This window comes from Crotalus tigris, unplaced genomic scaffold (assembly GCF_016545835.1).
Source record: "Crotalus tigris isolate CLP2741 ecotype Arizona unplaced genomic scaffold, ASM1654583v1 scf7180000018525.42219311030:4301911, whole genome shotgun sequence".
NCBI classification, from domain to species: domain Eukaryota; kingdom Metazoa; phylum Chordata; class Lepidosauria; order Squamata; family Viperidae; genus Crotalus; species Crotalus tigris.
The window spans coordinates 1,428,388-1,454,678 of record NW_024097057.1 but is presented as its reverse complement, the minus strand read 5'-3'; the positions used below and the strand labels follow the sequence as shown (position 1 = coordinate 1,454,678).

Here is a 26,291-nt window from a genome sequence, read left to right as displayed (position 1 = left end):
GTGGAACAAATACTCTGGTAATACATCTTCTCGTCATCCCAAGAGTACAGAATCAATCAGGCTAAAACGCTGGTCTCCCAGCCACCGATGGCCACTCTCCAACGGCTATGTTGCAGGACAGGGATCTCCCGACTTGGCAACTTTTAAGACTTGTGGACTTCAACTCCCAGAATTGCCCAGCCAGCTTAGTATATTGTGGAAGTGGTAGTCCACAAGTCTTAAAGTTGCCAAGTTGGGAGATCCCTGTTTAGGAGATGGAAATCGTTGGCTCTTCAGATGCTGCAGAGTTAGTTAAATACTAGCGAAGGAGGAATTTCCCGACAGGGAGAACAATTAATCAGTGGATCAGTTTGCCTCCCGGAGTTGGAGATGCTCCATCGCTGGAGGTTTGCAAGAAAAGATGGAATGACCATTTGTCCAGAATAGTACAGGGTCTCCTGCTTGGCAGCAAAGGGTTGGACTAGAGGATCTTTGGGATCTCTTTCAGCCCTACGATTCTCTGATTCATCCCTTTGCTGCTGAGGTTTTTTTGGAGGCACTTTCCACGGCCCATGTTTGAGCCTTCAGACAGATTCTATTCTATCTTGCGATTACAGGGCAGGCCTCCAGGAACCAGAAGCACCATTTATCTATGAACTTTCCTTTCAGAATGACAGAAGTGGGCATTCACTGATCTGAGAAAACAGCTGCGCCTTGACTCAGATCAGCTGGATCTGGAGAAAGCCTCCTCCTTGCTGCTCCGTTGCATTCAAATGCCTGCTTTTTTATTGCTCCTTCACAATGTTCCACCCACTCTTGTTCTCAACCCGTTGAGGTTTTTCATTCACCGACTTTCCACCTTTGCGATTATACTGGGCTGCATCCTCTTCTGGGCTATGAAAGAGAAGATTGCAGAACCCGAAGCGTAACTTTTTTCCCCCCCATTCAGGTTATTTTGCATCTGTATGACACTCGTAATGGACTTGGGTCTTGCGAAAGATTCAGTCCTTGTCAGGAGGATACCGAGATCCCCTTCAGAGCAGCTTCCGAAAGGACGGGAGTGTTGAGAAGAGGCAGAAATCAACCCTTCTTGCAAAGACAATTGCATCAAAGGAGCCCTGAAAAGTCCAGCTGACCTTCATTTTGAATTTTATCTTAAATGCTCACAAAGGCTTTGTGGCATGACAGTTTTGCAATGCCATTTCCTAGCCTTGTTCTCTAAGGGCTGTGGAACTGAATGCCACAAAGGGAATTGAATGAGAACATTTGCACGATATTTAAGATACAGCAGCAAACTCTCTCTCTCTCTCTCTCTCTCTCTTAAAATAAAATGGTTGGATTGACTTGAGTTTGGAAAAAAAAAGTCTCTCCCTGCTTTGAAGAAGGAAGTACTGTATAAAAAACAGACACTGCGGAAACTGAAATATTAAATGTTAATATGCAAATGGCAGCATTTGATCAAATCAACCTGTGCCTCGTGGGATTTCTCTCTCTCTCTCTCTCTCTCTCTCTCTCTCTCTCTCTCTCTCTCTCTCTCTCTCTTCTCTCTCTCTCTCTCTCTTATGTTTGTGTGTCTGTATGTGTGGGTTGGTGGAAATGCACCATAGGAATTTAATCAGCCATCTTCATCTGCCTGTAAGATAGCCTCAAGAGAAAGTTCAGCCACAGATTGGAAATTGCAGACTTCTCCATCTCCCTGCAAAAAACTAACAGGTTGTTCTATGTGTACAGATAGAATAGATTTATTGTGACATCAACTTTTCATGGACACAATAAATTTAAGAGTATTTAATCTGCCATGGCAGTTTGACTTGTTTGGACTGTAGGAAAATAACACAGCTATCCTTCTGGAGATCATTACGAACTGTCATAGGGTTTTATTATTCCTCCTGGTTCCCCACCACTGCATAGGCAATATCCTTGTGACCTTAAGTTACAAGTCTATACTGCAATGGTGGGCAACAGGCAGGCACAGAGACCCCTGAACCCGCCCCTCTACGCAGAGTTGGCAAAACTGCCAGGTTTTACTCTGTATTTAGGGTGGAAGACACAGAACCTCAAAGAATCTTGAAATAGGTTTGGTTGAATTGTCCCCTGAGATTTTCTGCTCACAGCATTCTGCACCCTGAAAATGTCATTGATGTGCAGCTTTTTTATTTTATTTTATTTTATTATTTTATTTTATTTTGTCCAAGGAAGTCATCTTCACAAGCCAAAAAAGAGCTGGGGATTGATTCCATTTTTATGCCTCCTGAACATTCTTTCTTCCATGCACAAACATTGTAATTGTGTAAAAGAAAATAAAAAACTGGTGAATCAGAACCCTGCAGGTAAAGGGACTGAGTTTCCCAAAGAATAGCGGTTTTGCCTAGAAAGAAAGATTTTTTTTCTCCCTCCCTGTCTTGATTTAGTCATAAAGTAATATCTTTGAAGTCTTTATCATCTTCTTGTTTTCAGGGATCAAGCAAGGGAGCCAAAAATTCTCTTCCACTCTTCTGGCCCTCCACCTCCCCTTCACTCAAGCTTCGTTGATTTGTCACTGGTGGGGAGGAAGGACAGGATATGAACTTTAAATCACAAAATGCACAATTAAACAAGATCACCCCACTGGCGTACTGGGACGTGCCAGGGGAGAAGATTGGGCCGGGTTGATAGGGGACTTCATGAGTAATGCTATAGGTTTGTCACGGTGGTGCCACCATGTCCTGGTTCTCAGCAGCTGCGCCTCTTCCCTGACAGGAAGAACAAATGATGCTGTCATGTTTTGATCTCTATCAATTTGAAGCAATTGAGCAAAGAAGGCAAGAGGGAGCCATCAGGAATCTCAGAGAAAACGTGTAGAAACTGAGAACAAGAAGAACCTTGATCTGAATGATCAAGCAGAGAGCAAGGTGGTTTCAAAAGTGCCTCAGATATTGGGAAGATGAAGAAGATGGCCACATGAGTGAAGCCCCACCTGCAGAAGTTGACCAGTCTGAGCCTGAGGGAGGGGCCAAGCATGTCATCAGTTTGAAGTCCCTTCACACCCACAAGAGATCTAAGTCCATCCCTCCTTGAATTCCATTGACTGTTATCTACAGTACCACCAGTTTGCCTTGACCGTGCTTAGCTCGGATTCTTGTAGAGAACTAGCATGGAATAAACTTGTACTCATTTCAACAGCCTTGGTTCCTGACACAACCTCTTTTTACTTGTGTCCCACTACAGACATGGAAAGGGGCTGGGGTTCCATGCAGTCAAGAGTTTCATCTTGACCTTTGATCCTCCTCTTTGGATGTTCCTGCTGAGCTGACATTGGAACACGACTCCACCTATTGAAGATTGACTAAGGGTGCCACTAACAACCACTGGCCATTTCCATGGGTTTGTTGCAGGCCTGCACAGCAGTCACTCTGTTTATCTCACAGATCTCACAACCACTTGGCGAACCACCAAAACTCTTTATTCTATTAGATTGCAAAAAGTGACAACAAATCTTCCCCGGAGATCACTTTGCATATCCAATATGTACACAGAAAAGTCTCTCCTTGGCCAAGGGACTTGGAACGAAATAAATCAAAGGATATCTTTGTCACACGAAGGAAAATAGAAAGTGGCAGAAGGCCAGTGGATTTTTTTCTTTATTAAAAATAATTTCTCTCTCTCTCTCTCTCTCTCTCTCTCTCTCTCTCTCTGTGTGTGTGTGTGTGTGTGTGTGTGTGTGTGTGTGTGTGTATAAGGAACTAATTCAAGATATAAGAGATAGCTAGATATTTATAGAGTCCTTGGAATACAGGTAGAACATTCTGCACCAAGTTTGGTGTGGTAATTAAGTTACCACACCAAAAACTGGGAGAAAGTGAGTTCTAGTTCCATTCTAGTTCCATTAAGCTAGCTTGATGACTTTGAGCTGCCCACTCTCTCTCAGCTCCAGGAAGAAGGCAATGGCAAACCACTTTCACAAAACGTTGTCAAGAAAGCATTTTTCTGGTTTTGTTTGTATTTTTATTTCTGTATTAATCTTATTTTATTTCCTGTCTGATTTAATTGGAAATGTTTATGCATTTTTATTTAAGTGCTGTAGATTCTGCTATCTTAACTGTATTTTTCTGGTTGCTCACTATAACAAATACGTATTGATCTGTTTTAAGTGGTTATTTGGTTTTTTTACAGATTTTATGAATACTCACATTGTTTGTTTGTGTTGAATTACAGTCTGCTACCTGACAGAAGCATCTTTTAATTGTCTGTATATCTGTGTGTTTATACACAGTATTAGCATTGCTTAATTTAACTGATTTTCTGATTATGGGTTTTTTTCCCCATTCCAATCAACAGATGCATACATATTTCTGACCACACTTATTATTTTCACACAATATGATAAAAATGCTGCATTTGAACAGCATGTGAGGTTTGGTTAATTCTAACATACTTTATTTTTTTAGTGGTTTGACTCTTTTGAGCAAACCCAGTCTGGTTCCTTAGTTTATGATTAAATATATTGTGAGCATTTGAGTTGTCCGAGCTGGCAAACCAAAACATGGAATTCCACCTACGAAGGAATTAGACATAAATTGAAAACTACCTCTAACAGACACACGTACTTGAGGTAGTCCTCAGTTTATGACCACAATTGACATGAGAATTTCCACAGTTATGTAAAGCTGTTGTTAAGTGAGACACACTAAATTTTAGGATCGTTTTTGCTACAATGGTTAAGCAAAAAACATATGAAGAATGGTTGCAGGAATTGGGTAGGGCCAGTCTAGAAAAAGAAGGACTAGGAGTGACAAGATAGCAGTATTCCAGTATTTGAAGGGCTGCCACAAAGAAAAGAGGGTCAACTTATTTTCCAAAACACCAGAAGGCAGGACAAGAAACAATCAAGGAGAGAAGCAATTTGAATTAAGGAGAAACTTCCCAACAGTGAGGACAATTAACCAGTGGAACAGAAGTTGCCTTCAGAAGATGTTGGTGCTTCATCATTGGAGGTTTTTAAGAAAAGACTGGACAGCCATCTATCTGAAAGGGTATAGGATCTCCTGCTTGAGTAGGGGGTTGGACTAGAAGACCTTCAAGGTCCCCTCCAGCTCTATTCTGATTGAAATCGCTGCATTAATTAATGGTTGTAAACTGACGACTGACTGTCGTGCGATTCAATACTTCGCTCTTAGCAGTGATGATGGGAGGAGAGTATAATCTTCCTTACCATATTTTTTTATCTGCTCAGACACTGAAACTGAGTCAATAACTTACATGCCATTAAACTGCCCTTTACATCATACCCGTCATCTTGAGCTCACTCGACTTTTTGTTAGCAAATTCCTAGACCAACAAAATAAATGATTATAGCTTGCCTGCTGAGAGATCAAAATTTGAGGTTGTTGCTGTTTCCAGGAGAAGTGGTTGGGGTAGTCCAACCCCAAGCGAAGGAGAGACCCGCATCCTTATCTTTTATAAAATCGGATCATTTTTGCTTTTTCGAGGTTTTTAAAATTATTTTGATTTGATCTGATGGAACTCTTTTCAGGAAGAGTTTGTCTCCAGAAGATTTTGAACTGAATCTACTGAATTTGCTGACATTCACAGGGAAATACTGTTATACAATGCATTATTCATGGTCTATGTTATATGTTATCTTCATGTTGCAGAAAATGCAATGTGAGAGACCCTTGGACTGCAAGGAGATCAAGTCAGCCAATCCTGAAGGAAATCAACCCTGGCTGTCCTTTGGAAGGACAGATCCTGAAGCCAAAGCTCAAATACTTTGGCCACCAAATGAGAAGAGACAGTTCCTTGGAAGAGAGTCTGATGCTGGGAAAGATGGAAGGCAAAAGGAGAAGGAGACAGCAGAGGCTGAGATGGTTAGATAGTGTTGAGATGGTTAGATAGTTAAATAGTGTTGAGATGGTTAGATAGTGTCATTGACACAATGAACATGAATTTGGGCAAACTCCAGGAGACAGTGGAGGATGGGAGGGGGGGGGGTGTTGCTATGCTCCATGGGGTTGCGAAGAGTTGAATACAACAGCAACTGAACAGCAACAAATATGTTATCTCTCTAGTCTTTGAAGGTGGAGCAATAATGAAATAAAATACATCTATATCAATGTGTAAAAATGATATGTGATTCTTTCTCCTATTTGGAAGAGATATCCTCCAGACTCTGTGCTCAAGAGCTTAAAGTTGTAACAGCTTCAAAATCCCTATTTTCTTTTTCTTTTTACAGTTCTTAATCTTTGGGCTGAAATGGGCAGGCTTTGAAAGAAAAGGTGTTTTGAAATGTCTTCAATAAAACAGGGTACAAGGCCATCACTGCAGAGGAACGGTTCCAATTTTTATCTCTAATTGCAACTGCTCCATTAAACGTCTCCCAGAAGGAGAACAGTTTTGGAAAAAGAGCGGTTGATAGTCCTGATGGGGGATAGAGATGGAAGGCGAAAAAGATGCACAAAAAGTCTCAAATGTCACAAACAACGTCATCTTTTTTAGATGTTGACTTTGTCATGTAGGCTTTTCTGCTGCCGCTGCATTTCCTTTTTCAGAAGTAAGAGAAGGAAAGAAAGACATTTCACTCTCATAAGTCATCATCCACCCTTAGCTTTCAAGTCAAGCTGTGCTCTAATTCTCCTGCCACCAACTCCTCTATAAGTTTTAATTTATCTTCCTATTCTGGTCCGTTTCCCATCAAGATGAACTGAACATTACCCACAGTCTCTCATGCTTCAAAATTAAACGGTCCTCATTTGCAAACGAGCTTGGACCTAGTTGACAGAGACGTGACTTATTATTTATCTCCCATCTTTTCTTTAAAAGCTCAAGGCAGATTGAGTGGGAGGCCACCCTCAACTGGACTTCACAACAACATTTGTGAGGCTGATTGAACTAATGGGACTGGTAATCACAACAGGGTCCAGGTAGTCCTTGATGTACAACAACCATTTGTTTAGTAGCCGTTTACAGTTACAGCAGCACTGGAAAAAGCGATTTATGACCGGTTTTCACACTTACAACCATTGTAGCATCCCCTTGGCTACATTGTGGGAAGAATCCAGAGAAAGAAATATTTTGGGAAATATTAAAGAGGCAGAATATATTTCCCCAAAGGAATAATGGAGAAGATCTTTAAAAAAGACAGAAACCAGTTCCAGCCCCTCTTCCGCAAGCAGAAACGAGGCAGAGGCCACCTTTTAGAAATGCAAATTCAATACTCTTTTCAGAAAGGTTGGGGCTTTTGGAAAAAGCGATTTATGACCGGTTTTCACACTTACAACCATTGTAGCATCCCCTTGGCTACGTTGTGGGAAGAATCCAGAGAAAGAAATATTTTGGGAAATATTAAAGAGGCAGAATGTATTTCCCCAAAGGAATAATGGAGAAGATCTTTAAAAAAGACAGAAACCAGTTCCAGCCCCTCTTCCGCAAGCAGAAACGAGGCAGAGGCCACCTTTTAGAAATGCAAATTCAATACTCTTTTCAGAAAGGTTGGGGCTTTCTGGCTAGAAATGGAAAAGATTAGGAAGACAAATCTACATACTCCCACCCAAATTCTAATTGGATAAAAGCCTATTGCCTACTTTTTGCACTGAAGGAGGATCCAGTTTATTCCCGATCCTAGACACTTAGAAATTTCCCTGCTGTTCAGAACATATTAATACCTCTTTGTCATCAAGCAGAGAAACGCTTCCCAGCTGGAATGCCATTAAAAATACACAGAATACACAGAGAGATTGGCCTGCTGTTCAGAACATGATCGACACGGCTAACATTGTCTAGGGCAGGACACATGCAAGCAAAGAAGATGGCATTATTTTTCCATCTCCTTTTTTGGGGGGGGGGTCATTAAGCAACTGCTCATGTATTTAATAAATTTATGTGGCTGCCCATCTCAGACAGGTGGCTCTAGGTGGGTGACAATTAAAAACAGAATAAAAGCAACTTTTTTAAAAAAGAAGAAGCGCTATAAAGTAGCATGAGATAACAGCTGAGAAGACATCAAAAATCCCACACTTAAACTAAGCATGAAACAGGCTCACCCGTAACTGTCAGGACCAGAATGTGGGTGGCAAGGCCAGGTTTTTAATGTCTTATGAGAGATCAAGAGGACTGGGGCATGTCTGATTTTACGGGGGGGGGGGGGTTCCAAAAGCATCTTATGGGTTAAGGAGGTTCCAGAAGTAGTGGCAATGACAGAACAGGCCGTCTTCCTTAGCCCCCTTCTCGCTGATGGGAACTGGAGCATGCCTTTCTTGCTGAATCTAACAGAATGGGTAGGCACCATTGGGGAGAGACGGTCCCATAAGTAACCTGGTCCCAAGCCATGAAAGGTAACCACTAGCATCTTGAAGTGCACCTCAAAGTATACTGGTATCCGATGCAGCTCATAAATCAAATATGTCATATGTACTGAATGACCAGCACCCAAAACTGTTGGTCATTCAGGTATAATTTCAGGATCTCCTATCATGGCAGACATTGATTTTCCCCTTATTTTGTGTTTCCATTTAAACAGAACACGGGCCCTAGCAATAGCCACTGATTTTTGGCTGAGAATGTGTCGCAGGGTTAGCCTATTCCTCAATGCGTAGGATACATCTACCTATCTGAGCCACTATTTTGCATTCATCAGCGCTTGGTAGCCCTCCAAAATTCTTTATCTCCATCGGAATCATCTCCCAGAAACTTGGAACACATTCTCACAAAAGCTTCCAAGATAAGATGCTTATCATATGATGCTTCGCAGTAACAAATGGATTAATGTAATATAATGAACCAGAATTTCTAACCTTGGCATCCTTTGTGCTTATAAACTTTGACTCATAATTCTCATCAATAGCCACGATGGGCAATCCTAATCACACTTCTCAGTATTGCTGGTACACATCCCAACCGTGAGAGCTTTGTAGTGCAAGAACTGGGAAAAAAGGCAAGATAGATGAGAATAGCTCTGCCTTTCCATTATCGTGGTTTTCTTCTCTTATTATTTATGAAATGACAGAAGTACCCCAAATATAAGTTAACAAGCAATATAATTTTCAATCAATCAATCATTCAATCAATCAATTAATCAGAATAGAGCTGGAAGGGACCTTGGAGGTCTTCTAGTCCAACCTCCTGCTCAAGCAGGAAACCCTGTACCATTTCAGACAACTGACTGTCCAGTCTCTTCTTAAAAACCTCCAGTGATGGAGCACCCACAACTTCTGAAGGCAACCCATTCCACTGGATAATTGTTCTCATTGTTAGGAAGTTTCTCCTTCATTCTGGGTTGCTTCTCTCCTTGATTAATTTCCATCGATTGTTTTAGCTTCCTCCTCCACTACTCTTTTGTTCTCTTAAACAGAAATAGAAAAAGGGAAATATTTAAATCTTTCCTAGGCTCTTATTTTCAAGAGCATTCTGGAGAGGAAGTGAATGCTATCAGAGTTATGCATAGTTAGAGTCCTTTTCAGCTTCTGTTTTTCCCAGTTAAGCATGGGAAAAGAAAGCCTAAAATATTTTTTTATTCTGCTGCTATAAAACACCTCTTAAGGCCAGGCTGGAGATTTCCACAGTTTTAATTTGAAATATAAAGGAGAAGGGAAAGGGGAGGCCAAGCCAGGCCAGGCCAGGCCAGGGAGACCCTCTGATTAAGAATGTACAATCTAAATTTGTGCTTCAGCACAATAAGTTTCCTTTTGGCACTATTTAATTTTCTAAAATGAAAAGGATAAAGGGATGTCAAAAAGAACAAAACAGAAGAAAAAGGGGGAAAAAAGACAAAAACATTTCAAACAAATTGTAGCATATGTGGAAGACAGCTCTTTTAAATACAGCAAAAGAATACATTTTCTCTCTTGTTTGGGTTGCTTCACTAAAAAAAAAACCCCTCCAAAGTCTGCGATCCTTGCTTTTCACAGGTAACTTTTTATTTCTTATCTTCCTCTTGTCTGTTCCTTTCCTAGTCATTAATTATATTTTATTCTATTTTTTTTTGCTGGAAACCAAAGAACTGTAAGAGCAGCATCCCTTGGCCAAAATATTTCATATTAGCAACACAAGTTGTTTTTCAACCTCCTGATTAGCACAATGAATTACTGGGTAGCCCAATGCCAAGTGTTAATATTTTAAAAGAACACTGCTGACTTGTTGTTCAGGGAAGTCATATAAAATCCAGCTCTTATTTGGTGTTGTGAACACCACAGAACTTGTGCTTCTGAGGCAGACACCGGTCTCAACAACCTTCAGATGTTTGGACACTTGGATTTCATTGGAGTAAAATGTCTTCTTAGCCATCTTTGTCTGAAATGGTATAGGGCAGGGGTCTTCAAACTTGGCCCTTTTTTGACTTGTGGACTTCAACTCCCAGAATTCCTCAGCCAGGCATACTGGCTGAGGAATTCTAGGAGTTGAAGTCCACAAGTCATAAAAAGGCCAAGTTTGAAGACCCCTGGTATAGGGTTTCCTGCCTGAGCAGAGGGTTGGACTAGATGACCTCCAAAGTCCCTTTCAACTTTATTATTATTGTTCGTGTTAGTGTTATTTCCTTATTTTGAGGTAACATAAGACACAGCAAGCAACCGAGAATCTCCCATGGTAAAGATACCACAAGCCTAGGTCTTCTTTGATCATGCTTAATTATGCAAGGACCTTCAGATACATTTTTTTAAAGTCCAGTGTAATGACAGAGAAACTATTGCTCAGAAGAGACAATCTTTGAAACTTAATGTTTTCAAAGGGAACATTGATGTCTCAGCAGGAACTCAGTCTCTGGTTCTCCCAGTACTAATGAGAGTAACCTTTGTGGGGTGTCTTCAAACAGGTCTGCTTCATCTTTTGAAGGATGCTCATGAACATCTCCCAGCTGGAGTCCATAAAAGGGTGTGCTAGTTTTCTCTTGCTGAGAACATGTTCCACAAAAACAGCAGGGGGAGACCATGGGAAGGAAGTGGGCAGGATCAGGCCCAGAAAAACATTTTGGTTTCATTTTTATGTGTAGAATATGAATGCAATTGAAATGGATTGCTTGATGCATTCCCTTCCCTTAACAGAGTTATAAAACAATACCCCAATCAAGGAACTACATACTCTGAAAAATAATCAAACAGCAGACAATAACCCAGCTAAGAAACTACTCCCAACAACCCTTACCACTTGCATATAAACAGAGAGCCAACCCCAACCCCGATCCCTTCTAGCACTGATGATGTTACCTAGTTGGGTAATGAAATGTCTGCAAGAAAACAATCAAGCTCAGAGAGCACCAAGGACCACAGAGATTTAAAGAATTATAAAATGAACCACTCAATATATTTTTCCCCTCTGTTTCTTTCTTTAGCAAATCAGTTAAATTTCTTCTTATTTTCTGAGAATTTCCTCAGATCAGCTGATCGTTGGTGAGATTGTTTTTCTCAATGTCTCCATTTTTTTTCAAATTTGATTTATAAATGGCAAAAGAAAAATCAACAAAACATCTAAGTACCTTAAAAAAATGCCACAAAAAATAATAAAACAATCCTTCCCCCCCCCCCAAAAAAATTGCAATTAGTCCAATTCTCTAATTTAATCAGAAGATATCTGATACATACTTTCCCACTAACTCTATCAAATTGATAGGCTTAGAGTGGGAAGGAATATTTCCACAACCATCCTCATTCCAAAGAAGGAAATATCAACATTGATATTATGACTTTCTGTAATACAACTATGGGGAATGAAGTAGAATGAATAAAACAATTGGAATGCAAATCTTGGATCTTTTCAATCCTACCTGAATAAAAACCTTATGTGGCTCTAGAACATATATAGGACATAGAATCATAGGATTGGAAGGGACCTTAGAGGTCCTCTAGTCCAACCTCCTGCACAAACAGGAGACTCTATATACCATTCCAGACAAATGGTTGTCCAATCTTCTTAAAAACCTCCAGTGATGGAGCACCCACAACTTCAGGAGGCAAGCTGTTCCACTGATTAATTGTTCTCACGCTAGGAAAATTTCTCCTTATTTCTAGGTTGTATCTCTCCTTAATGAGTTTCCATCTTGTCCTGCTTTGGGTGCTTTGGGAAAATAGGTTGACTCCCTGGCCTGGGTGACAGCCCCCCTCAAATATTGCAACTCAGTAGTTGCTTCATGGTTTTTTTTTCTTTTATTTATTTTTTGTCACAGAATCCATGGTGGGGGGTGGAATGTCAACATCTTATTTGCAGAATAAAACCCACTGGTCTGTTCTTTACAAAAATCACTTTCCTATTAACCTCAGCCAAAAAAAAGAAAAGAAAAAAAAAAGCAGGGCAGGCTTTAAGTCATTTTGTCTGATCTGCAGCCAAAAGTCAAAGGAGAATTTGTCCCTGCTGAAACTAAGATCATAAAAAAGTACGCACGTCGCTTGTCATTATTTTAATTTCTTTTTTTAAAAAAACAAAAACAAAAAACACCTTGGTATACTTGCTATCATATGCTTTATTGTCTTCATCACTGAACATTTTTAACTTGAGTGCTTTGTCATTTCAGCGCATAATGCCATAAATGCTCTACAGATAAAATCAAATTTTTGTTGATTTGTTCAACAGAATGAATTACCAGAATGTGAATTTCAGGTGCAAAAGCCCATAAACTTTGGATAATGAAATGGACTTAGAGCTCTGAGCTGGAATTCAAGTGGATGTGAATTTTAGTATAATATAATGCTATGGAACAGAGAGGGAGAATTAACATTCATTCATAGCGTCTAAAGGCAGGACAAGAAGCAATGGATGGAAACTAATCAAGGAGCGATCCAACCTAGAGCTAAGGAGACATTTCCCGATAGTGAAAACAATTAATCAGTGGAATGACTTGCCTTCAGAAGTTGTGGGTGCTCCAACATTGCTAAAACATTTTTTTTAAAAAGAATTGTTTTAATAATGTTCCAGAAACCTGAAGAGAAACAGAGTTTTCTTAAAAGTTGGACTTGGTGCTTGAATTAAGAAATCCTCAGAGTTTTCAATCAAATGATTGCCCTTGGCCTCATTTTCATTCTTTGTCAATAGTTTTCTTTCTTTACAAACACTAAGTTCAAAGGAGTAAAATCCCACTGGGCACGATGCACAGTTCATTCCCATTCCCACAATTGTATCAGATCAGGTTGTCAACCCCTTGAAATCTTTAATTCACCAACCCCAAAACACCTTGGCAAGTTCGGATGTTCTTGCCACAGATGGAGGCACCTGCTGCCTGCAAAAACATCCCTTGCCTTCTTCTCATATCAAAAACACATCCAAATGAGGGAAAAGAGATCAAGAGATCTTCCAAAAATTGCAAGATAGAATAAACAGAATAAGAGAAAAACAGAATAAACCAAAGCTGGAGGGAATAAAGAAGGCGGCATGCAAAGATAAAGCCATTTCCTTCCTAGTCAGAAGCATGAATGCATTTTCTAATTTTAGAAGGCAGCCAGGTTTAATATTTATAACACATACTTTCAATCAGCTGCTTAATTTCCCTTTTCAGCCAACAGGTTGTGTTCATAATGAAGCTTTGTGCAAGCAGAATGCAAAGTTGGCTTCCTGGTTAGCAAGAAACAGAATTATTATATTCAACAGGGTGATATTTATTTCATTATTTAAGGATTTGTATGCCTGTCCATCTTAAGCAGGGGTCTTCAAACGACAACTTTAAGACTTGCAGAATTCAACTCTCAGAGTTCCTTAGCGAGAGAGAGAGAGAGAGAGAGAGAGAGAGAGAGAGAGAGAGAGAGAGAGAGAGAGAGAGAGAGAGAGAGTGTGTCTTCCAAGCAAATTGGTTAAATACTTAAATACTTTTGGGTGCAGGGAGATGCCTGTGTTTTGTTTAAGGTATAATTTTTTTCAGGCTTTGCTCTTTTATGTTTGATTTGATTTGATTTTACTTTTCATAGTCCATCACATTATCCACATAGCTCCATTTGTGCATTTGCTATTTAATTTGGCATAATGAAAGAGACTTTTTATTTAATGAAAAGTTTGTTGTTATTTATTTAAACACCCACATGAAGAACTGCTATATGTTGTAGCTAAGACTTTTCTAAAAACAGACTGCATATTCCCATTTCAAAAGCCTTCGAGAATGGTTTAAAAAGCATCTGGAAAGGAAGTAAAATATCTGAAAAGTATTTGTCACAATCTTCTTATTTCAAAGAAACACACATGGCAAGTTTCTGGGCTGCCTTACATGCGATGCTTTCCAAATGCATATTGAAATCAGAGACTATTTGGTTTAGATCTCTTAAAATATACTGTAAAGCTTGCTAACAAAGTGTCTGATCTCTACATATTCAGAAATAAATGCAAAACTCTGTTCAGATTCAAAGCCAATACAAGCTCACCAAGCAAATCTATAAAAAAAGGGTGGGGGAAATCATAATTATAAAATATTGGCCTAAAACACAGATGGTTCTTAGGAACAGCGGATTTCCTTAAAATGTTTTTTTAATCTCCCTCACTTGCTTATTCACTGTTCCATTAGAAGATTTATATTTAATGCAGGTAGTAATTATTTTCAAGCTCTTTGTCATTTCTTTGCATAGCCCTTGTTATTATAGAATTGCCCTGTTTTGAATTTTAAAGTTGAAAAGGTATTCTAAACAATGTAAAGTTTTCTGGTTTTACATAAAGGCCACAAGCAGAATTTCTACAGAACTGGATTTACACCGGAACAAAATTAACCGGGAACAAGAAACCCTATAATTTTTAAACAATGGAACTGCCTGAGACTATTGAGTTGCAAAAAGATTTAGGCACCAAATTCCATAACCCAAAAGATTTCTTAGATTCAGTGCTAAGTTCTTAGCATATATTTTTTTCCTGTGGCTGGCAGTATTGTGCTGTTTCCTGATCTGTTTTAATATTATTATTATCAGCAGCACGAATTAAACATAATCTCTGCAGCAGGTGTCTGTCTTCTGTTTTACTTCCTAAATATTCTGTGAATATTTAGTAATGTTTCTACTCCTTGTTCTTCTGTCCTCCTGGTACCTTTACTGCTTGTGAGCCTAAACAAATGTAGCAGTTGTTTCCCTCAATTATTTTTTCATTATATTCAGCTTGTAAACATACTGAATAAATATCTGAAAATCAGCCTCCTCCTCCTCTTTCTTCTCCTTCTCCTTCTCCTCCTCTCCTGCTTCTCCTTTTCTTTCCTCCTCCTCCTCCTCCTCCTCCTCCTCCTCATCATCATCATCATCATTATCATCATTATCATCCTTCCCCTTCTCCTGGAGATAAGACAGCTTTTTCTTCTCCTTCTCCTCCTTCTCCTCCTCCTCCTTTTCCATCTATTTCCATCTCCATCTCCATCTCCTCCTCCTCCTCCTTGTTCTTCCTCTTCTCCTGGAGATAAGAGCTTTTCCTCCTCCTCCTCCTCCTCCTCCTCCTCCTCCTCCTCCTTTTCCATCTATCTCCATCTCCTCCTCCTCCTTCCCCTTCCCCTTCTCCTCCTCCTCCTCCTCTCCTGCTTCTTCTTTTCTTTCCTCCTCCTCCTCCTCCTCCTCCTCCTCCTTTTCTTTCTTCCTCTTTCTTCTTCTTTTCCTCCTCCTTCTCCTCCTCCTCCTCCTTCTTCTAGAGACGCCTCATTAGTGTTCTTGCTGCAAAAGACACATTTGGTACAAAGGATCCAGAGCTACTAATCAGGAATATCCCATGTATAAGAAGGCGGGTGTGTGTGTGTGTGTGTGTTAATACTTAATACTTTAATACTTAAAGCATGGCTTGCAATGTTGCAAAACAGATTCTGCCTCTGCATCCTTGCATACCATATTGTGACCCACTATTCATTTTCCTTTTTTCTTTTGCCATCAGCAAGTTGCCTACGGCTTAGTAGGGACATGCACTTCAGCCTCTAAGTTTAATACTTATCTACTATGCCAAACTAGCTCTCACAAGAACTGAGGGAAGTTAAGATCAGATAGTTTCTCTGGCTAATTTATTTATGTTCTCCACTGGACCATCAACTCATGACTATCCTTAGCTATGTTTATTTGTTTAATTTATTATCCTCATTTCCAGCAACAGTGCACTCTGACAAACAAATGCCAATCCTGCTGGAAGTAAAGTCAAGCTATCTACACGTCTACAAAGCTCACAGATATGCAGAAGTCTTAAAAGGGTTCAAAGCAGAAAGACACCAGCATCCGTTAATTCCTTGTGGCTGCTTTAAACTATTCTGGTTTTACAAAAATCCTGCATCTTCCGGCCGATGTCTCAATTTTTTTTTTCTCCTCTTCCCCCTTTCCAACTTTTTTATTTTTCATGCCATGCTTTTATGCTTTCTCTCCTATAAAATCAATCTCGAGAGCAATGCTATTCTCACCCCAGCACACAGAATATTTTTAGCCGGGAAAGCAGGTTAGAAAAAAGGTTCAACTCAATCAATCTGATAATGAAAAGAAACCAAGATGATCTGGTGAACGCTTAAACGTTTTCCCAGTATCGGGAATGTCTGTGTGAATAAAGGCCAAAGTCCCACTGGCTGCAGAGTTCACAAGAGCACCGAGCCAGCGTAAGAGGAGTATTGGGTCAATGGATTCCCTTCTCTGCACGTTTAATTTCTTCCCAGAGAGAGTACAGGTAGCCCTTGACTTACAACCGTTTGTTTAATGATGGTTCAAAGTTACAACAGCACTGGTCCTTGCACTTACCAACATCCCAGCAAGCCATGGCCACATGGTCAAAATTTGGATGCTTGGTAACCACAGTTGCAGCCTTATTGGGGGGGAGGGGGATCTATCACAATTCATCATGGCCAACTCACCATGGCCACAACCAGCTTGCCAGGGCAACGTTTGCACCCAACTCAGATAAAGCTGACATTAAGGGCCTTAAGAGATTAAGACACCGGGTTGACCCCGGAGAGGATATTAAAATAAAATGGTTGGATTGACTTGAGTTTGAAAAAAAAAAGTCTCTCCTTGCTTTGCAGAAGGAAGTACTGTATAAAAAACAGACACTGCGGAAACTGAAATATTAAATGTTAATATGCAAATAGCAGCATTTGATCAAATCAACCTGTGCCTTGTGGGATTGCTTTCTCTCTCTCTCTCTCTCTCTCTCTCTCTCTCTCTCTCTCTCTCTCTCTCTCTCTCTCTCTCTCACACACACACACACACACACACACACACACACCTCTCATGAAAAACGTGCTTGGTTTTAATTCCATGGCATTTGCTTCTCTCGAGGTATCCCACGGGAAAAGGGTTGGCATGGAAACTGTAGCTTTTATGAATGCTTGACTCTTCCCTTCTTTCAACAGCCATCTGATTCTTTGGAGTTGGCTGAAGGTCCTGCTATACCTTCAGGAGAGCCCAGCTTTTTTGCCAACTCACATCCCGGAAGCAGAAAACCGATCTGGCTTGGTCCACATCAGGCTAAGGAACAGTTGACAGAATGCCTGGTTGTTTGCTTGCTTTTTAAAAAGTGTTGATAAGCAGAGCAAAGCCTCAAATGCACTTAAAGCAAAACAGGGACCCCCCAAATGCTCTCCTATTTTAATCAAAAGTGAATGCTAGAAGAGGAATCTCCAAACCTTTTCTTTAACTGGACACCTTCCCATTCTCTTGAGGCTTCCCTGTTGCTGGAACCATTTTATTCTCACCACCACAGACTCGGGCAAATCTTTCCTACCAAGAAATCCAAAATGAATGATTTGATCACCAAACTTTGGCCAGTGGATCTGGCCCAATTGCAGTGGAGCTCTACTTTCAGGGTCCATCAACAAGAAATTTGATGCCACCAATCTGCTTCATTTCCCAGGGAAGCCTATGAAGAGACTTTCTAAAACCACTTATGGCAGGTGAAAAGTGGGTGGATTATCTTGCCCAGATAATCTATCATCAATCTGTCTGTCTGTCTCACTATCTATCATCTATCTATCTACCTATCTGTCTGTCTGTCTGTCTGTCTGTCTATCTATCTATCTATCTATCTATCTATCTATCTATCTATCTATCTATCTATCTATCTATCTATCTATCTAATCTATCTAGTGGGTTTTACAGGATCTAGCTCAGCATTTCTGAATTTTGGCAAGTTTAAGATATTTGGATTTCAACTTCCAGAATTCTTCAGCCACATATTGGATGGGGAATTCTGGGAATTGAAATCCATACATATTAAAATGGTTAGAGTTGAGAAATACTAGAGGGTAGGTGCTCTGAAGTAGATTCTCTTCGGGATTCCTCGTTCTTTTAAAAGTTAGAACTGCCTAGCTTTCATATACACTATTATGTTTATTTTCTTACATTTCAATTTAATTTGATACTCTTTTATCTCTGTTGCGTGCTTTGTTTCTAAGCACAATATAAACCATAGGGACTTCTTGGAAATAATATATAGTATCTTGGAAGTAACTTAAGGACTTCTTGCAAATAGTGGGTATTACATAGGGACCTTAGAAGTTGTGGTTTTTACTTAAGAGACTTCTTCAAAGTAGTTGATATTACGTAGGAACTTCTTGGAAGTAGAGGGTATTACATATGGATCTACTAAAGGCAAAACCAAGATCTTCCTTCCTACAGATTTCTGAGCTAAAGCCACAATTCAGCCGTAATTCACCTCCTAATGATTATATGTCAATATCTGTCTCAGTCACCTTTCTTTAACTGCTAAAGCAGTTTGAATGAGAAGGATACAAAATTTAGATCAAAGCAATTAAGGGTGGAGGAGGAAAAGCAATTCAATAATAAAAAAAAAACCTGGAAGAAAAGCAATTAGCTGAGTACCATGTACTGCAGATAGACAAAAAGCACTTCTCTCTGAGCCAGCCTTTGGAAAAATGAAAATACACAGCCAGCAGGTTAAACAACCAATCTGAAGTTTTGGAGAGGGTGACGTTTATTTTAGCAACTCCCCCCCCCCAAAAGCCCAAACAGCCTAGATTCAACTGTAAATATTTACAGTAGGGGGCTGGTGTTAGGAAAGAGCATCATTAAAAAAATAAATCTTAGGGTGGGTGGGAGGGGGAGAAAAAACCCCAGTAATTTGAGATGGCGACTTTTCCATTCTGTCAATGTCTCTTTTAAAACAGGATTGCAGGAGAAGCACCAAATTGCCACCTTTGAATTACTTATCTTTCATGAGTCATCGGTGCTACCTTTAGAAAGGCTAGAATGCCAGTCTCTAAGTGGAGGGAATAAATACCCTTCCCGTAGGCTTCCAAACCCAAACTTTCATTCCCCCCCCCCCACCAGTCTTTAAAGGAAATTTAATGAAAGGGAATCTGCTTTTTCAAAAGAGAAGAGAATGTTGATAAAATGCTAAAGGAGAATATTTGTAGCTCAGGGTTGAAATGAGGGGTCCTTGGTGCTCTCTGAGCTTGGTGGTTTTCTTGCAGACCTTTCATTACCAACCCAGGTAACATCATCAGTGCACTGAAAACGTTACCTGGGTTGGTAATGAAACGTCTGCAAGAAAACCATCAAGCTCAGAGTACATCCAGGATCCCTCTGATATGATACTGTTGGTAACAAGAATTCAAAATAAATTCTTGCAATCAAAATTATGATTTTTTTTTTTTAAAAAGGAAAAGCTGTGATCGCTCAGTGGGGTTAGAATGCAGCACTGTAGGCTAATTCACTGCCCACTGCCAGCAGTTCAACACTGACTGGCTCAAAGTTGACTCAGCTTTCCATCCTTCGGAGGTCAGTAAAATGAGGACCCAGATTGTTGGGGTGAAAGGCTGAATCTGTAAACCACTTAGAGAAGGCTGTAAAGCACCATGAAGTGGTATATAAGTCTAAGGGCTATTGCCCTTCCTTCCTTCCTTCCTTCCTTCCTTCCTTCCTTCCTTCCTTCCTTCCTTCCTTCCTTCCTTCCTTCCTTCCTTCCTTCCATGGAGCACACTGGTTAGAATATAGTATTGCAGGCTAACTCACTGCCCATTGCCAGCAGTTCAATCCTGACCAGTTCAAGGTTGGTTCAGCTTTCCATCCTTCCGAGGTCAGTAAAATGAGGACCCAGATTATTGTGGGCAATAGGCTGACTCTGTAAACTGCTTAGAGAGGGTTGTACAGCACTGTGAAGTGGTATATAAGTCTAAGTGCTATTGCTAAAAGAGGTATTGTTGCCACTTCTGTTGTGGTGAGTTGGCCAAGAACTGCATATGAAACTCTCCTTCCTCTTTTTTTCCATTTCTCTGTAGACTCCCTAACTTCTCACATACTGTATCATTCGATCCAAGAGAAAATATCTAGAAACAAAACCATCAACTGTCCTTTCTCACAAACCGGAGCAATTTCAGAATGGATAGAGTGGGTTAATGGCTGCTAGTTATTCCTCAGAAAAATAAACCCTATGAATAAGAGGCATTGTGTTAGCAAGGAGCTTAAATAACTAAAGGCAGTTCTTGACCAGTAGATCCAAAAACGAGACCATAACAGATGATAAACCATCCTGTTCATTTAGGAAACCTTCAGGTAATCTTCGGGACTGAACGAACTTCACATAGAGTTAGAATCAGACAATGAATAAATGCAGCTGATTCCCCCAGTCCTTCATGTGGGACACCTTTCAAAATGAAGAAACTAACGGTTATAGAACAAGACAACGTACACGATGTTCTGTACTATTTTTCCCCAATAAGGCCAATGATAGTTCAAATATGAGATATTTTTATATTTTTCTCCTTTTGCAGAAAGTCATCTTCCAATACATTTTGAATGCCACCAAGTTGAGGGTGGTTTTTTTGTAAAACATCTGACAGGTAGCATTTTGGAATTCCAGCATGGCCCAGAAATATTATTAGTCCAAGTTACTCACCTAGAAAACGAATCTTCTCTTTTAAAATCTGTTTTAAGCCTTTGTTCTACTTTTCCACCGTTGGCAGATGTTTGCAGAAATTCCTTTCCTGAAACAAGGTTTTCATAAATCAGCATTTAAAGATAGACCAACGGGCAAAATTGTTCCCTTCCCCATCCTCTTTCTGAATGATGAATATGTTGGATTATCCCAAAGGTGCTTTTTCACAAGGCAACTGGACTTTCTTGTTTTTCTTTGAAGACGTTTCGCTTCTCATCCAAGAAGCTTCTTCAGCTCTGACTGGATGGTGGGGAATGGAAGGATTTATACTCCTTGCAGACGGCTGTTCATGTCTAAAAGAATGCAAATTCTATTCTATTCTATTCTATTCTATTCTATTCTATTCTATTCTATTCTATTCTATTCTATTCTATTCTATTCTATTCTATTCTGTGACTGTTCTGTTCTTATTCCATTCCACATTCTATTCTATTCTATTCTATTCTATTCTATTCTATTCTATTCTATTCTATTCTATTCTATTCTAGTCTATTCTAGTCTAGTCTAGTCTAGTCTAGTCTATATTCTATTCTAGTGGTGGCGAACCTATGGCACGGGTGCCAGAGGCGGCACACAGAGTCCTCTCTGTGGGCACATGCGCCGTCGCCCCAGTCCTAGGACTTCAGCTGGGTTTTATAAAACCTTTTCGCTTTAGGCCTCCACCGCCGTGTACAAAAAAAAAGGTTCAATCAATCACTCAATTTCAACTTCTCGTGGGAAATAAAAGATCTTGAAAAGTTGGAATTGATTGATTGAACTTTTTAGTCCCACCCAGTCTGCCGTTATCACAGCAGCCACGCCCACCCAATGGGCCACACCCACTCTTTTGGCCACACCCACCCAGCACCCGATGATGCATAAGTGGGTTTTGGGTTGCAGTTTGGGCACTCGGTCTCTAAAAGGTTCGCTGTTCTATTCTATTCTATTCTCTCTCCAAGGCCTTAGTTGTAACTTTGGTTACGATGACTTTTTAACTTTGCTTTTTTGCTGGAGTTAAAAATTTCCTAATTTTTCGGTAGATTTGGAAAGATCACCCATTTCTTCTTTGCTGTCAGAATAGCGGGGACACCTCAGGCACAATCTGCTTAAAGTCTCTTTGACAGTTTCAGCATGCTGGGCTTTCCATGAACCATTGGCGAGGGACAACGCTTAGACAAGTTCTCATCAGACCTGAAAGCATAGAACTAAAGCACCTCTCCATTAGTTTTACGACCGTGAGAAAAATCAATGTGGGAGAAGAAAAATCTCGTAAGAATGTATTAAAGACTACTTGAAAACTCAAGTGCTGAACATGAAATGGGTTAATTAAAAGCCAATCGTGGTAGATCTGGGAGGAGTTTCCCCTGAATTGGAAGAACTTGGTTTCTTAAGTATCAATAGATGTGCTTCTACTTAACAGCATGGGCACTGGCCACATCTTGGCATTTTTAAAGCCATGTTTTCTCCTCCTTATTTTTGGACAAAACTTCAAATCCAACCCTCTTGTCATAATTATGGTGCTTGAATCCTAGGTGCTCTGCTCTACAATAAATCAGCAAGCAAAATTAATACGAAACTTTAGTGGTCCAAGATAAGACCACACTCCCCTGTATCCCATAATAATTTTAACAGTGCAAGTCACTTAAGGCCCACTCTCAAGCTGGGAGCAGATTGCCTTTCTTGGGTGAGCAAATGGCTGCAATTCAGTCTTCTATCCTGGAGATGGTCGTCAAAGCGTGTCATTGTTCATTTCTGAATGGACCAGGAGCTTAACAATCTATTTGCAGTAGAATAACTAAGATTTGTTCCCTTGAAAGCACCATAATCATAGAGCTCAAATGTGATGCATTAAAAACTGCAGTGCCACCTAAATATGGTCAGCACAGATTGAAAAGGAAACACTTAGCAAATCATAGCCAGGCTCGACTAGAGTGAAGGAGATATTTGGATATGCAAAAATAAGGATGCTTTTTTATATAAAGAAAGCATTCTCTAGTACAGAGATAGGCTACTATAGCAACTTTATGACCACAGATCGTAAGGTTACCATAATTGCAGACCCCTGCTTTAGGACATAATTTTTTAAAAAAAATGTTTACACAACATACTAACTAGAACATCATGTGCAGAGTGTTTTCTACACTGGAAGTGGAGCGGGGAGACTTTATCTGCTAATCATGACCTCTATATTTGCTTCTCATTTGTTGCTTGTGTCCCAAATATCCAAAATTCAGCTCATCGCTCTTTGAATCCGATGAGCTGCAATTCCACTTGGTTCTAAAGTCACATAGGAAGACACATTTAATACCTGAACCTCCTTAAATATTTTTTTACCATCCCAACGTTCTCAATAGCATTGAGACTTACATACACCACCCCATGTTACTTTTCAGCACTGTCTGGGCGGCTTACAATGTTGCCACTTTGCCCCCAACAATCCGGGTCTTCATCTTAACTGACCTCGGAAGGATGGAAAATTGAGAACTAGCTGTACCCCATGTCACTCTTTCCTTGGCCTGTTCCAAATTTTCCTGTTAGCCTCACTAGATGCCTACTGATCCTGGACCTTGTGTTTTCAGTGATAGAGAAACATAGCCAGATTCTCCTTACTGAACAGAATTTTACAGACTTCAATCAAGCTGCACCCAGCCCAGTTGCCGGTTTTCCAAGCGAGAGGGTCACTGTTTATCAAGCGTTTTAATGAAACAGGTCCTATTAAGTGAAATGAGCAGGGACTTTAAACAGCCAATGCAAGAGAGTTGTCCAGCCCAAGGAACCAGAACAACTCCGTAAGCTAATCAGACAAGTATCTTTATCCCTACCTGCCTATTTATAAGAATCCTGCCAAACGGACTGCACTCTTCTGAGAAAAAACAGATAAGCACTCCAGGAATTTAAGGATGGTCAGGTCTGTGTCTTCCTCTTCTGCAGGAATTCCAGTCTCTTAACTCCACCCCAAAGTTCTGCTGTAGATTCCCCCACAGAGTAGGCCGCAGAAGCAAGACTTTGGCAGATCAGCGTGTGCCAAATGACTTTCCCTGGGCCATTAGCTGAGCTGAAGAAGACCAACTAACCAAACAGGAAATTCTGTGGATGATATGGAAGCTGATGAACCTCATGCAGCAAAATTGCTTGGGTTGACCCCATGTCCATGCACCGTGAGAGATATGAGCTATTGTCTCCACCCTTGAGTTATTTTTAGCATTTGGTTGCTTCAAATTGAAAAGTCTTGGGGTTGTCTGTGTTCTGCACAGGGCCCAGTTTGTCAGGGGTTCATTGATGCATTCCTAAGTAATTAAGGCATCACTTTTATTGCTATTGCATTCAGAAGAATACAGGAGAAGCATGGCTGAATCTGGTGAATTGAGTCCAATGGAGTCCTTACCCATGGCCGATCAAGTGCATCCAGAAAGTTCTCAAGCATGGACGGGATCTCTGTTTTTCATTGTTGTGTGACAGCTGATATTTAAGGCAGGAGGCCTGGTGATTTAGGAGTAAGATAAAACACTGCAATCTAATAGTTTATTCCGGTCTGCTAGGTTGCTCTTCCAGGAATTTCTCCAGGCTCCTTCTAAAACCATCAACCACATCTAATAACAGGGACAAACACCATTTAAATATGTGTTGCATTAAAACAAATGCTCTTTCCTTTGATTAATTTGGAGTCTCCAGTGCATTGCGTTTCAACAGATGAACTTCAGCCCCAACATTTGGAGAACTATCAGAATAACAGAGTTGGAAGGGACCTTGGAGGTCATCTTGTCCAACCCCCTGCTCAAACAGGAGACCCTATACCATTTCAGACAAGCGTCTCTCCGGTCTTCTAAAAAGCCTCCAGTTGATGGAGCACTCACAACTTCCGAAGGCAAGCCGTTCCACTGTCAGGAAATCTCTCCTTAGTTCTAGGCTGCTTCTCGATTAGTTTCCATGTTTCTTGTCTTTCCTTCTGGTGTTTTGAAAAAATAGGGTGAACCCCCTCTTCTTTGTGGCAGCCCTTCAAATTTTGGAAGACTACTATCACGTCACCCCTAGTTCTTCTTTTTAACTAGACTAGACATATCCAATTCTCAATATCCAAAGTTAGAACTCCTTCTCCTTCTCCTCCTCCTCCCTTCTAGCACTGATGAAGTTACCTAGCTGGGTAATGAAATGCCTGCAAGCGAGCAGCCAAGCTCAGAGAGCAGCAAGGACCCCTCAGAAAAATAACTATATTTTCCACACCCTGCCCTTTCACATCTTCATTCTAAGTTAAACCCCCTCCCCCAAAACTTTGTAATATTTCCCAGTAAGGGAGGTAGTCTATTTTCCTTATGATTTTGAATGTCCTTTATGTTTTTCATCAATACATTTCGCAGTTAACAAATTGCACTGCTCTTTGGTTTTGCAACCTAAAGAGAGGAACAACGTCTTCCAGATGTTGCTGAAACTACGAACCCCAGCATTCTTCAACATCACCCATACTCATTGAGGCTACTGGAAATTTAGTTCTGCCATATTTGAAGGGTCACCATTCCCTGCCCTCTTTGAAAACGTTAATCGGAGAAAGTCCTTTTGGCCCCATCCATTCAAAAAAATGTTTCTAGATGGGAGACTTTTGGAGAACTCTATAACCGGCCGAAAGAAAATAAATGGTTTTTGATATGTTTCCAAGCAGTGTTCTCTAGACAAATCAAATTAAAGGAAGAAATTAAGTTTTCTTCTGCTGCTTTGTTTGGCTAGGTTCCTAATTATTAAGAGAGAGAAAGAGAGGGGAAAAAAAAAACCCAGAGAAAGGGGGGGGGGATGAAAAACAGCTCTTGTGTTGCATGTACCCAGGTAAACTGCTCACAGCTGGAAAATTATATCGTCTCTCAACAAATTTGGGTTAAAAATAGCAAGATCTGCTGGGAAGGAAGTGTTCTCTTGAAAGCTATTTTGAACGACTTCGTGTTACTTAACTTTCTGTTGCTGAAGAGAGCACCCCAACGTCTAAGCACTTAAAGATCTTGTCAGCTGAACTGGGAACGTCAGATAAGCTGAAGCATCTCAATTTTCAGCCTTCTTCCTACATGTAAGTTTGCTCTGGGATTAACGATGAACAGTAAATTCAAGGGATTGGCGGGGGGGGGGAGTGGAGCAAAGTACAGCACCACAGTTTATTTGCGCACATTCACAGGGCTGTGCAGCTGAAGGTCACCAAACGAACTGTGGTACAGCAGTTCCTTTAGTGACCTTTCCAAGTTAAAAACAGTGCTGAAAACAGGGGACTCATGACCATTTTCCACACTTACGGCCGTTGCAGAATCCCCACGGTCACGTGATCAAAATTCGGACACTGGGCAACTGACTCATAGTTATGACGGTTGCAGCATCCCAAAGTGATATGATCCTTTTTTTGAGAACCTCTGACAAGCAAAGTCGATGGAGAAACCAGATTTGCTTAAAACCCTAAGTTACTAACTTAACCGCAGTGATTCACTTAACTGTCTCACTTAGCGACCGAAATTTTGGACTCTGTTCTGGTCATAATTCGAGGACTACCTGTCGAAGTAAGATTGACCCATAATACACATGGGGGAGAAGGC

At 40.4% G+C, this 26,291-nt stretch overlaps 1 protein-coding gene across 8 annotated transcripts in view; it reads right to left on the bottom strand.

Annotated features, from left to right (window-relative positions):
* Positions 1-26,291, bottom strand: part of SMPD3 (sphingomyelin phosphodiesterase 3) — a 124,502-nt gene that overhangs the window by 38,086 nt on the left and 60,125 nt on the right. For 5 of the 8 annotated variants that reach the window (XM_039353511.1, XM_039353518.1, XM_039353519.1 and 2 more), the window contains exon 2: positions 20,710-20,797. The exons of 2 other annotated variants lie outside the window; for them this stretch is intronic. The gene's annotated coding sequence lies outside the window, so the exon portion shown is untranslated. Of the gene's footprint in view, positions 1-20,709; positions 20,798-23,549; positions 23,569-26,291 lie in introns of those variants that run through there. One more of the 8 variants, XM_039353513.1, reaches the window with a different exon arrangement.